The sequence below is a fragment of the Micropterus dolomieu genome, linkage group LG15 (genome assembly GCF_021292245.1).
Source record: "Micropterus dolomieu isolate WLL.071019.BEF.003 ecotype Adirondacks linkage group LG15, ASM2129224v1, whole genome shotgun sequence".
Classification (NCBI taxonomy): domain Eukaryota; kingdom Metazoa; phylum Chordata; class Actinopteri; order Centrarchiformes; family Centrarchidae; genus Micropterus; species Micropterus dolomieu.
In genome coordinates this window covers 22,109,041-22,121,270 of record NC_060164.1, presented here as the reverse complement: position 1 = coordinate 22,121,270, position 12,230 = coordinate 22,109,041, and the positions used below count along the sequence as shown (strand labels likewise).

General features: G+C 38.3%; 1 protein-coding gene and 1 long non-coding RNA gene across 3 annotated transcripts in view; both read left to right on the top strand.

Moving 5' to 3' along the window:
- Positions 1 to 1,073: 1,073 nt before the first annotated feature.
- LOC123984049 lies at positions 1,074 to 8,808 on the top strand. The gene is made up of 2 exons (XR_006828356.1): positions 1,074 to 2,195; positions 2,412 to 8,808. It is a non-coding gene; the product is annotated as an uncharacterized LOC123984049 (long non-coding RNA).
- Positions 8,809 to 9,621: 813 nt separating this feature from the next.
- LOC123983846 (monocarboxylate transporter 12-B-like) overlaps positions 9,622 to 12,230 on the top strand; it is a 10,501-nt gene continuing 7,892 nt past the window's right edge. Inside the window, exons 1-2 of one of the 2 annotated variants that reach the window (XM_046070260.1) lie at positions 9,622 to 9,723; positions 10,353 to 10,451. The gene's annotated coding sequence lies outside the window, so the exon portion shown is untranslated. Of the gene's footprint in view, positions 9,724 to 10,266; positions 10,452 to 12,230 lie in introns of those variants that run through there. The other variant, XM_046070261.1, reaches the window with a different exon arrangement.

Genomic DNA, 12,230 nt, shown 5'->3' with positions numbered 1-12,230 from the left:
CCTTCTTGCCACAGCTCGCATTGATGTGCCATCCTGGATGAGCTGCACTACCTGAGCCACTTGTGTGGGTTGTAGACTCCGTCTCATGCTACCACTAGAGTGAAAGCACCGCCAGCATTCAAAAGTGATCAAAACATCAGCCAGGAAGCATAGGAACTGAGAAGTGGTCTGTGGTCACCACCTGAAGAACCACTCCTTTATTGGGGGTGTCTTGCTAATTGCCTATAATATACACCTGTTGTCTCTTCCATTTGCACAACAGCATGTGAAATTGATTATCAATCAGTGTTGCTTCCTAAGTGGACAGTTTGATTTCACAGGAGTGTGATTGACTTGGAGTTACATTGTGTTGTTTAAGTGTTCCCTTTATTTTTTTGAGCAGTGTACTATCCACACCAGGCATGTGTGGTTTATGTACTACTTATACACAAACACATGGGAGATTATAGTTACTCTCACCAGTAGCATGTTGAAATTAACTAATGATATGGGATTTATAGTAGACACCCCTTCTGTCAGTAACAGTAACCTAGAGCTTTTCTAGCCACTCAGGATGACTAACAACATAAAGTGAACCAAATTCCTGCATGGTTAAAAACACACAGATGCACCTGCAACAAGTTATGTTTTAAACATTATTACACTCACTGATATACACTGATTTTGTTCCAGCATCCAAAATCCACAAATTTCCTTGTAGTTCATTTGGTATGTTTTGAATCTCAACTGTGAATAGCGTTCACAGTTTCAAATAATCAACTGTGTGCAAATTGGCGCTATAGTAAAATTAGCAAGTATATCATAAAAATACTTTAAACACCCAAAAACTGTTGAACCTGATGGCATAAATGGAAAAAAATGGAGTAACTGCTAAAGCTGGATTTGAAGTGTTTCAGTGGCAGCAGCCAAACTGAAACTTGTTATTTTCCGAAGTGAAGGATCAGCCTGGAGTCTTTCTGTGTGCTGTGAGCTTCTTTACAGTGTTGCCTTGTGGCATGGCGATCAAGCAGCATTGTACAGGGCTATCACTGCACACAGAGCTGCAGCGAAGACGCACACACATGTCCAACAACCACAGGGTTGAGGGCTAATTCTGATATTTCTGTATTGAATTTCCCTTAAAAGGTCTTGGGGATAAAATATAGCCTTGTAAATTGTCCTCTGAAAGCCAAACTGATGAAACTTAGATATATTGATTGGCCCTTTGGAGTTTCGGAGTAGTTTCATCCATCCATACAAAATACATAATAAAAAGTATTTTCGACTAGTGTTATCCTCTGGCTGTGGACAGGAAGGGAATTCCATCTTATCAGGGAATTACCTGATAATTGGAAGCTACCACTGTTACTGTCTTTCTCATTTTACAGTGTTTTATTTCCATGACCCACAAGAAGAGGTTTAGCAGGTCTACGATTTTTTTCAGGCTTCTTTGCAGTTGTGAACCCTTTTCAGTTTATGGCATAATACCAAATTTATTCAGCATGTGGTTGGTAGCCGCTCCTGACCTCACCAGTAAGAAAGACCAAATGGTATTTTGTTTAGTAGAGCAAGAGATTTACTGGTAAGGAGTTTGTCAGCTCTCCAGCACCACCATGTGGTTTAGAAGAGATAATTGCCCACAATTGATATTTCTCATAAAAATGTATTCATCTGTGACATCTGTTTATTCAAAACATTAATACATGGATTATTATTATTATTATTAATGTGCTTAAGTAAAGATTAAAACATTCCTAAAAAGTTTTATAAAGAGATTCTGTTTCATAGAAAGAGCAGGGGGGACCATTGTTGTTGTTCCATCGGTGTATTGAAATGTATGTAGCAACATTTGGCCATTCTCGTTTTCTTTTATTATTATTTTGTGGGGCATTTTATTCCTTGTTTAGAGTTGATAGTAGAGACATGATGGGAAATGAGGGGAGAGAGAAATGGGGAATGACATGCAACAAGGTTCCCCAGATGGATGAATGGTCAGCCACCAAGGCACCCCAGCCTTTCATATTTTCAAATGAGGATATATGCTATTGTAAAATTTTTATTTTCTTTTTTTACGTCTGTCTTTATATCAGAAAATTGAGCGTGTGGTGTTTGTTGGAAACTTCCTTCGCATCAACACAGTGTCCACAAAACTGCTAGCCTATGCCATGGACTTCTGGTCTAAAGGACAATTACGAGCCCTCTTCTTGGAACACGAGGTGAGCACTCGACTAAAACACCATAAGATGAATTTAACCAAGCTATGGACCTGAAAGAAGTCAAACCTCCTGTTTCTAAAGCCTGATCTTAGTGTTGGACTAAACAAAATGAATCAAAATGAAGTATCATCAAAGGTAGCACATAAAAACTCTCAGTAAAACTCACGAGAGTGTGTGTAAGAAGTGTATGTATGTGTGTATTTGTCTTTGCACCAGGGTTATTTTGGAGCTGTTGGGGCGCTGATGGAGCTGCTCAAGACAACAGAGGACCCCTAAAGGAATTTCTGTCGTGACATCATCGACCCTTGACAAGATGATGTCATCCACCCCTGAACGCTGTGATGTCATCAACTCTCGATGCTGTGACGCCATCTACTTTTGAGCCTGCTGAAAGGTCCTGTTCACAGAGGCCGTAAAGGAACACTAAGAGAGAGAGGCGCAGAAACTGAGAAAAGCCATTTTAATAATTTAACACTTGTAAATAATGATAACCTCTAACATTCATCTCCTAAATTTCCCAAACAGAGTTCCCCTATCATAGAGGTTTTAATATTGTTATCTTTTAATTTATGGTTTCCTGTAACCACCTGTGTTGATTCCTGTAATCAGTCCTGTGTCAGGAAGCACAGAGACACAGAGTACGTTGGTGTTTTTTTTTTTTGTTACTGTGTTTGTGTGAATAGCTACTGTAGCATTACGTCCTGGAGGCTGTGGTGCCCCGGGCGACTATTTGTGCAACAGTTCTTTAAGATAGGATGTCAGCACAAGAATGAAGTTACTCTTGAATGAGTTATTGGGCATTTTTTTACCACCAGGGACTCAAAATTCATTTTCTGCGACCACAGAAACATCATTTGACAACCAATACCTCCTGCCTTTATCTGTCCAGGTGCAGTAGCTGAAGCTTTCTGTAATGTTAACGTCTGGTTTGTCGCTGAGGCTGTAAAACCACCAATCACATCGTCACTTAGCTCCAAGCTGCAGCTGGACAGCCGTTGTGGCAGTAGCTAAGGGTTGGGAGGCAGTTTGTTGTCACCTGTCTGTTGCACAAAGAGTTGCCCACCATGCTATAGTCTTCTAAGGAGTGCACTGAAGCCAAATCCTGTTGAGATTTGTACGACACCTGCCTCCTTCAGCTCAGATGAGAAGCAGAAAAACTTTTTTAATTCTTTCTTTCTGTTGCTCCACTGCACAAGGCCTTTGCTTTTTGTTTGTTTCTCCACCGTCTGCCTACATGTAAACAACATTAACAACACCATCTTGCCACGCATGCATACCTAACCTGCTGAGTTTAGTGTTAGATGATGGGACCAAGACATTGTCTTCCTACAGCTGTTGATTTCTGTTGACTAGCATCACTACAACTACAGTTCTACAGTTTTTTTTTTTTCTTTTTTTTCTTTTTTTTCTTTTTTTTAAATATATATCTGTAGGGAATTGAGTTTTCTTTTTCTCTTGCCCTTACCTGTCTCTCAGTGTCTAGCTCAAGGACACTTTTCCTCACCCCCTAGCTCCTCTGCCACCCTGCTGCCTTGTGTGGATGTTTCAGTGTATGCGTTTGGGCTGAGCTAATGCCGGCTTTAAAGATTAGAGATTAAATTTGCTCCATTTGAATCGTGACATAAAAATAGTTCGGCACCCCTGCTATACATGCAGATGTGGAAGAACAGTGTAGACAATGGGGATAAAGGCGCTTGTAGCATGTAAAATACACTACTGCAGATTTGCTAGCAGCGGAATCAGTTCAACTACTTTAGATTAGCGTGCTTTTACTGTCTAATAGGTGATTTGTTAAAGTGCTGCTGGGTAGAAGATTCATTACAAGATATGTTTTAGAAGTTGGCCAACATTCTCCCGCTACAACCCTGATAATCACTTTTTACTCGCCTTAGACCATTTCAGATACTTTGTGCATCATTTCAACCAACCCCTAAACCTGGGGTATGGAACATGCACACAAGCAAGACCTTAAAAAAGCTCTAGACAAGGAAATGGCTTCATTTATTTCTCAGATACACAGTTGTTTGCATGACTCTAAGAACAATGAAGTTCTGTTTGTCCTAATCTGAGTCCACACTAGCATGCACCCTAGAAGACCCTACTTTTTGTTTCATTGTGTATTTACTGAATACTTTCAAATTAGGCCTGAGATTGTAGGATGGAAAATCCTATTGCTTGTCTGAATTGACTGTAATAATGCTCTGAGCGGAAAACTTCTTTCTGACACTTTTTCAATGAATCTCTAATCTGCAATAATTTGGGGGAAGTTGGAACTGTAAATTACATGCACACCTCATCTTACAGGCAAGGTTCGCTTGTAATTTATTATGCATGACAAAGACAGCAGTGAGCTTTCTAGTCACTGACAGTGAATTATAGAATTATTAGATCATAGCTGTTGGAGAAACATGTACCACAAATGTAAAATTTCCTGTAATGTCATGTTAATGACCCTCCCCCCACCTTCCAGCCTGGACCTTTACAGCCTTTCATCTCTGTTTGTCAAAGCAGCTGAGCTATAAAGCTGGACACTCTAGTTTCCACTGTTCACTGCTTTACAGTGATTTAGCACCACTGTCTACATGCCTTCACCCTCCAGCAGAGAAACTGTGCTCCTTTCCTTTTTTGCAATCACTCATTGTGTAATTCACCTCCATTTCTTAGTTTTTGTACTCTAGACTATTTGTTGTTAAAATACCTCCAAACCATCATTACCAACACTTTTGGGTCTGTGAGTTATCTGTGTTTCTGAGCCAGATATACAAGTGTTAGTTAGAATTTCCTTGACAGGACCTTGGAGTTCTCAAAATGTCACCACAGTATAATAACAAGGGGCAAACCCTTATCAGCTAATTGAATGGTATGCAAGTATTCTGAACATCTTAATGACAAAATCAAGTGATTGCAGTTTTTTAAATTAATTTATGAAAAGACACGCATTTCAGTTGGATTATAGGCTACATAGTTCTTAGGAAGTTGTGGATAAAAACATCAGTTTAAATAACAACAACTCACAATACACTAACATTTAAAATGTTTTGCTGAAAAATTGGATATGCACAATTTGAAATAATTATGTTTGCAAATTAAAGATTGAACAGAATCAAAATAGATGAACAGTGGGCAGTTCATAACTCGTCAGGTACCAGAATAATCACATTTTTACAGAGTGCATCCTCTTTAGTCCATGCATACTAAAAGTTAAACACTACTATTTCTCTACTATGGATACAGTGAGAGTAACATGCTTCATTAACTACCTATTGGCTTCAATAATCCAAATGCAAACACTTATGCAAGTGTTGAGAGTAAAACTTTGTTGAAATACTGTTTGAGTAGTAATGTTTTGCAACCAATTTCCTCTGAAAACATTGAGTCACCAGTGTGTTCGACCCAGCTTGTTCTTCACCTGTGACGACACTGCATATGTTCTTTTGCGGGTGCTTTTTGTTTTTGCCTTGTTCCAACTCATGTTTGGATGATAATAGTGGCCTCGACCTGTCAGGTGCCGCTCTGCTCTAAAATCAGGCTGGTGATGGTTATCTTGTGCCACCCCTTCTTTAAATCTGAAAACCAACAAAACCGTTGCCTTCACTGTGTTTTTGCCTGGTTACACCATGTCCGTGCCCTTCAGTTTGTGATTTAATTTCAGTTTCTTACCTGCTGAACTTCACCTCAGTGTTTTTGTAACATTGGGTGTGCAGATGGATCTTAATGTTCGGAGTTATACTATTGATTTCTGTGTGTGTGTGTTTGTTTTTGCCATTGTACTGTAACAGATTCAGTGCAGTTAACATCCACATCCACAGTTTGAATCATCAGCATTCACAACTCACCTGCTAGTCAGAAATTTGTCTTAGTACAGAAATAACATAATCTTCGACTAGCACTGCAACGGTTTTGGTAACAATATATGATTTTTTGGAAAACCACAACATTCTTTAGGTATCACAGATCATTAATAATGAGTCCTAGAATTTGGAAAACTGGAGTTTTCTAACCTTGCTTTTCATTATGTTTTGGGGGCAAAAAGGTTTGGTTTGGGAACATTTATTTTTAGAAGGTATGCCTTTTTATTATTTTTATCCTGCTTTTTTTTTTGTGGACAGTAGTAAGTAATAATGTTAATTTCTCTCACGTGATTTGTAAGTCCTGAATTTCTTTTAATGGTTTGATTGTTTTTGGTTGGCACAAAAGAACCAGTGTGATTGTTCCTAGAAATGTAAATCCACGCTGTCATCCCCTATCAGGCTAAAGACCTAATGTGATTTGCAGCACTTATGAAAGTGATCTGACTGCTAGCTGTACCTTTTTAAACACATGGCATCACTGTCCTGCAGAACCTTTTACCTCAAAACAGATGAACACCCAAGTAGAAGGTGCATTTTAAAATCTGCTGTTCATCATGTGGCACAGTCCTGGTGTCAGTGCTGCATTTACTTGGAAAAAGATCCATCCATGAGGACATTTTTAAGATGATGCATTGGTCTGCACAATATAGATGACATGTGTTTAAAAGATTGTTTAAATTGTACCTGTATATTTCCAGTGACCGTGTAATTACAAGATATAATTTTCATACTCAACTATTTTGAGTTTCTAAGCCAGAGATACAGACTGTCATGTGAATAGCATGAGTTCATATACTTGTAGTATTTTTTGGACATAACTATTGTACTAATATTTACTGCTGCATTTTCAGTGTTCTTGACTCCAAAAACTGAAAGAATAAGACTAGCTGGAATTAAGATTCTTCACATGAACTGTGTTTATGTTTCCAGCAACAACACTCGTGAATGCCACCATTCAAAGCAGCATCACATCTTGCATTGTAGTTGACATTTTTGTCCTTTTAAAAAGTGTTTCACATTTTCTCTAATTACAGCGCAGACACAGTCTAAAGCGTGAATTCAGTCGTTGAAGGAAATTAATTTTCAAGTAATGATTTTTCTGTTATCATGATTCAACAATGTCAACAATATCGCTGTTTGTCTGCTTTGATAACAGTCTGAGCTGTGATTTTAGAGTTTGGGATTTGAATCTCACTAACACTTTGTTTGGGGTTCATTTCCCACTGGGACCATCTGTACTCATGTATTACTCGCTACTGTAAGGAGCTTTGGCTGAAAGTGCCCACTGAACGGCAAATGTTATGTCATCTGTAGTGAAATCTAACCAACAGGCTATGCAGTATCTCACCCATGGATCTCTTTGTCCCTTTCAACACCCTCACCTCTTCTCTAAAGCTACAAGAGTTGATTTGACTTGTTTGTAAAAGTTCTTAAAAAATATGCAACCCTGTTAGTTTTCCCCTCTTAGAAATCCTGTTTGAATCTTGACGGAGAGAGTTTCTCCTCCTGATGTTTGTCCTGCTGATTTAGTTGTTAACACTATTTAAGGTGGATGCTCGCAACAGGATGTTTTAGGCCAAATTATGCACCAAAATGAGCATAACAAGCATGTTTCCACAGTGTGCTCCGTGTGACCCAATCATGCTTAACAACCCTCATCTCATTAAAAAGAGTTCTCATCTTGGTATAAAACTCTAAATACCCAATTGCTGTCAAACCTCATGTTGCCTATTAGTAACAGTGACATAATGTTCCTTGTGACTTTTGCATGTCCAGAGTTTTTCCACTCCAATTTGCTAAACATTTCAGGGTTTCCTCAGAGGTTCTTAATCCGGTCAAACATCCTGTTGCGTGAACACATCCAGCCTTTAAACTGTCTTCTGAAATGCTTGACTGGCAGGACAGACCTTTTCACCCTTGTGTATTTGATTGTACAGAGATTTTGTAAATAATATTAATATGATATATTCTACACCAGCAATCTGTCTGTTGATAAAGTTGTTTCAGCTGTTCGGGGTCAGGCTTCCCAAACATGACTCGGCACTTCATTTACAATCCCAACGCAGACAGAAGATGTGACAAACCACTTTCCTTTGTAGCTTTATCACCTTTACCAACGCCATCAGAGCCGTGATAAATAGTATTAGCAAATACCAAGTCAGTTTTAACCTACTTGTGGTATAGAATTGATTATATATTTTTTTCTCACTAGGACTAGATATATCTGTAGATGTTTTTCTGTGATTGTCTAAAATCTGATCTGGCATTGAATGTCTGTGTTTACATGTGTTAACTTCTCCAATTGGAACAGGGTTTTGTTGCATGTATTGTCACTTTAATATAGTTTTCTCAATTCCATCCAGGCCCATTATACTTAGATTAAAAAATAACCATTTTAAATAAGTTATACTTACTCTAAATGGTGATGGTGAAGGGGAAATGTGGTATGTTAAATTAGACATTTCCTCTACACTTTTAAGTATTTAACTGTCCAGGTGTCTGTTTTCTGTCTGCGGGATTTCAGTGCCGGTTGTTCACATCGGCTCCTCTGTGATCTGGATCTTCGTGTGATAGTTTTGGGAAGCCCAGTGCTGGTTGTTGGCGTCAGATCTGCTGCTGCTTTTAACTCCAGTTTGAAAATAGAAAGGGTTAAAGAGAAAAAAAAATTACGGCTTCCTGCCTTGTGCAATGCCTATGTACTGAAGTGAAGAGATTTTTTTTTTTTTTTCTAAAAAGGAATTAAACTAAAACTGGATGAGAAATGTGTTCTGGGTGTTTCTTTACTCTCGTGTATATGACAATGAAAAAGGAAGCAAGAAATGACAGGAATGCAGTCATTTCTTAAATAAAGGGAAAGACCAACTTTAAAGAAACCAAAACCAAAAGTAATGTTACTTAAAGGGAGATCTGTGGGAGCTTTAAATCCTATAGAAGGATAAAAAGAACAATGTGACTGCTGACAGTTGCATTAACATTTTGGTTTACATAAAGGTGAACAATGCATTTAAAGTGAAGCTATGTAAATTAATTTGGGGGATGGGGTGAAATGTGTCCCTTGGCATCTGATTGCAAAACAATCCAATAGCAATCATACAAGTTTTGAGATTTGGCTAAAGTATTTCACATTGGATTTAAAATGTAATGCATCATGTCATATGCCATATGTTTTGTATGTAAGTAGGCCTTTCTTAATTTAAGACAAGGCAGGTTAATTTACAACAGGGCAATTTAATTTAATGTGCTGTATGTAAGACATATAAGGCATTAAGACAAGATATGGTAAAGTAATTTGTAACCATATATGTCAAATAGTAAAAAAATAACAATATAACTGTTAAATATAGTAGACTAAAGTATAAAATGACATAGAACCAAAATAATCAGCACACAAATGCACCAGCCATTTTAGCTATGTGCACGTAGTTTTCATCAGCTAATGTAATTTGTTCGCATTAGCTTGCTGGATAAAATGCTTTAGCACTGCTACAAAAGCTTATACAATGATTATTCAGTAGTATAAGAGGTAGCTAGCTTTATTTTAGCCTCGCCTAGGGATAGCTAGCTGAATGAAAACAATACAGTCAATTAAACATATATGCCAGCTCCTTAGGAGAACAATATGGAAGACAAATATAAGAATAAAATGACTTTTAATTTATTTTATTAACTACTAGGAGGTAGGGGAAGAAAGGGTTTTCTGTATTTTATTAACTGACTGGAGGTTAAAGGGAAATATTAAGCTTACTAACGTTATTACTTTTACACTCCCATTTTGTTTACTGTATTTTTATATTATTTATGTAGCCTATTCATGCCTGAAAACACTACCGTTTGTCGGTTTTGGCGCTCCATACAACAATATTAGGCTGTACCATAGGCTTTTAAAAAAGTAATACCAGTAGGTCTATGTTAAAAAACAAATTGTACAGAAACACTAAAGTCTTTAGAGATAAGTAACATTATCTTTACCACAGGAGATAAAACAACTGAGATAAATTATTATATGGCTCTCTTGTACCAGACAGGTAGTGTTCTTATAAAATGTAGCAATAAAAATACACCACAGTGAAATAGGGGACCTGACTGATATTGAGACACATTTCACGTCGATGGGGGTATTTAGGGATCTCCTCCTCCTCCTCCTCCTCCTCCTCCTCCTCCTCCTCCTCCACTTCCCCTCTTATCTTCAGTTTGCGGCTTAGTTGTGTTGCAGAGCACCTTCAGGGTGCAGGAGAGGCTGCAGCAAGAAAACTTTCTTTGTTAAAACATTTGTTTTTAATCGCCATTTTGTGCTTCTGCCGAACAGCTGAGCAATGAAGCAGTGAAAGAGGAGCAGAGACCGTCTGGAAGTAGAAAGTCAACACACTTTTTTATGTGTTTTTTATCTTGTTGACTTGCATTGATGGTGAGTTTTAACCTCTCTCTCTCTCTCTCTCTCTCTCTCTCTCTCCTCTGCCTTAATCTCTTTATCGACATTTTTGTTTTTCTGGTAAACTTAACCCATTATGAATTAGTTGTAGCCAAGCTGTCTGACTCAATATCATATTTACTTTGGTACAAAAAAATCCACATGCTGCAACAAAACAAAGGAGCTTATAAATATTTTGAATTATAAAATAACATTCAAATATGACATTAAATAATTTTAAAATAACTTTAAAATACAGTAAGTACAGTAGCCTAATCTAATAATGTATTGTCTGGCCATTTTTGTGGCAGACTTTACTTTTAGTGCCAGTTGACTTTGCAGTATGGAGGGTCTCTTTTGGTGATGATGCTGTTGTTCAACACACACACACACACACATACACACACACACACACACACAGAAACTTTACAACCTGTTTGTTGAGATAACATTTTTAAACAACAGATGACAAAGCAAAATAAGCTCAACAGAAACCTTTGGACGGGTGCATGAGAGCAGTTTCAACAGCACAGATATGTACTCCCTTCTTATGTTTTAAAAAAGTGTGTCAGGGTTTCCTTTATTGTTTTATTTCCTAATTGAACGTTTGTTGTCCTGTAAGTGACGTCTCTGCCCTTTCCCACCTTCTTACACACACAGAAACACACACACCCTCACATTCATAGCTTGTTTGTCCAGATTGTTCAAGCTTTCGCCTGATTGGGTTTCCGTAACAGCTCAAATCGGACCAAGTAGCTGAAATGCAAAAACGGCACAGCTTGTGTGAAGGCCTGAGCTTTTCAAATGGAAACACATGCTGCTCCTCAGCTGCTGGTTTGCACCAACAAGTGTTTGACACGTTAATGGGATGAACCAAGAGTGTGGCACTTAGCCCCGGGGTGTGTTTATCAAATGCAAACAACCAGGATGTAACAGTTAGCATTTCAGCCACTGAAGAATTCAACCACAGGCACACTGAACCACTACCAGCTCCAATGGAGCTGTAGCTGATCTCCAACTTCTGATCTGGTGTTTGACCAAACCTTTTATAGCTTTTTTGAAAGCCATAGTACAAGATCATCACAACAGCCATGTGAAAATCTCATTAACACTTTATTATCACATGGCTGCTCTGCTGCATCTTTACACTTGCAGATGAGACACATGAAGAAATTGTAGCAGAAATATATCTTTCACTGAAACCAAATTCTATGTTGACGCAATCCTTCACAAAATTTACCAAAAGCAACACATAAGACTTAAGCACAGACCTGTTAAAACTCATGTCAACTAAAACAGAAAAAAGGTGGGGCAGGGCCAGGCTCACAGTATGACTGTCAGTTCATAAAATCATAAATGCAACATACAACATACAGCAAATTGGCATGAGAGAGTCAGGGCTCCCATCAAAGCTTGTTCACCTAATTTAACGGTACAATGTGTAATATCTGGCCGCGTGTTCCAAACAAATAGGAGGCGGCATTTCACCTCCTCTTCCCCCTCAGCCAGGCTACTCTCTGAGTGATTCTGCTCCTCTGCTCTTTTCTGATCACATGTTATGTTAGATCTTATCTTTATAATAACCCTTTTTATGTGTTCCTGGATTAGCGGGCGCTGCTTCTTCTGCAATGATGAAGTTCGATTTGTGTGATGATCTGCAGGAAGGGGCTTCTCTTCTACCTTTGTGTGTTAAAAACACAACAAACAGCAGCGATAGTATTTCTGATAGTGGATGGTCAGATTTTGATATTTAAGGGGGGGGGGGGGGGGGTGAAA